This window comes from Ovis aries, chromosome X, assembly GCF_016772045.2.
Source record: "Ovis aries strain OAR_USU_Benz2616 breed Rambouillet chromosome X, ARS-UI_Ramb_v3.0, whole genome shotgun sequence".
NCBI lineage: Eukaryota > Metazoa > Chordata > Mammalia > Artiodactyla > Bovidae > Ovis > Ovis aries.
Window position 1 is genome coordinate 4,983,513 of NC_056080.1, and position 724 is coordinate 4,984,236.

At 50.7% G+C, this 724-nt stretch overlaps 1 non-coding gene across 1 annotated transcript; it reads left to right on the forward strand.

The window, feature by feature from the left end:
* Positions 1-343: 343 nt before the first annotated feature.
* TRNAW-CCA (transfer RNA tryptophan (anticodon CCA)) lies at positions 344-415 on the forward strand. Its single transcript has one exon. It is a non-coding gene; the product is annotated as a tRNA-Trp (tRNA).
* The last annotated feature ends 309 nt before the right edge of the window (positions 416-724 follow it).

Sequence of the window (724 nt, forward strand, 5' to 3'; positions counted from 1 at the left end):
GCAACACTGACTCAACGGACATGAGTTTGAGTAAGCTCCAGGAGTTGGTAATGGACAGGGAGGCCTGGCGTGCTGCAGTCCATGGGGGAGCAAAGAGTCAGACACGACTGAGGAGCAAATAAATAAGGAGTGATGTGTGATAAGGGGAAGCAGACGTCTCCCATGGTAACAGAAAGGAACTGGAGATTGAGAGCAAATTTCCTCAGCTAACTCTTCTGTCCCAAAAGAAGGAAGAAAAGGCGCAGTTGCTCTCAGCGCGTTCTGAACGGACAGCGTTTGCTTTCTGTATCAACAACGGGGATGCTTCCCAACCTTACACATGTGGTGTCATTCATACACTGCTTCCCTGCTGGCTCAGAGGTTAGAGCGTCTGCCTCCAATGCGGGAGACCCGGGTTCGATCCCTGGGTCGGGAAGATCCCTTGGAGAAGGAAATGGCAAGCCACTCCAGTATTCTTGCCTGGAGAATCCCTTGGACGGAGGAGCCTAGTAGGTTACAGTCCACGGGGTCGCAAAGAGTCAGACACGACTGAGCGACTTCACCTTCACCTTCTCCTCCCTTGCCCAGAATTGTCCCGACTGTATAGCTGCTGTCTTTCCGCAGCTGAAAAAGAAGTGCCGAGGCTATCTAAGTACATACTGTATGCTTGCATGTTCCATAGCAGAAGCATTTCCTGTAAGATAAGGAAGTGAAGACTATCTCTTTGTACAGGACAGTCTTGCCT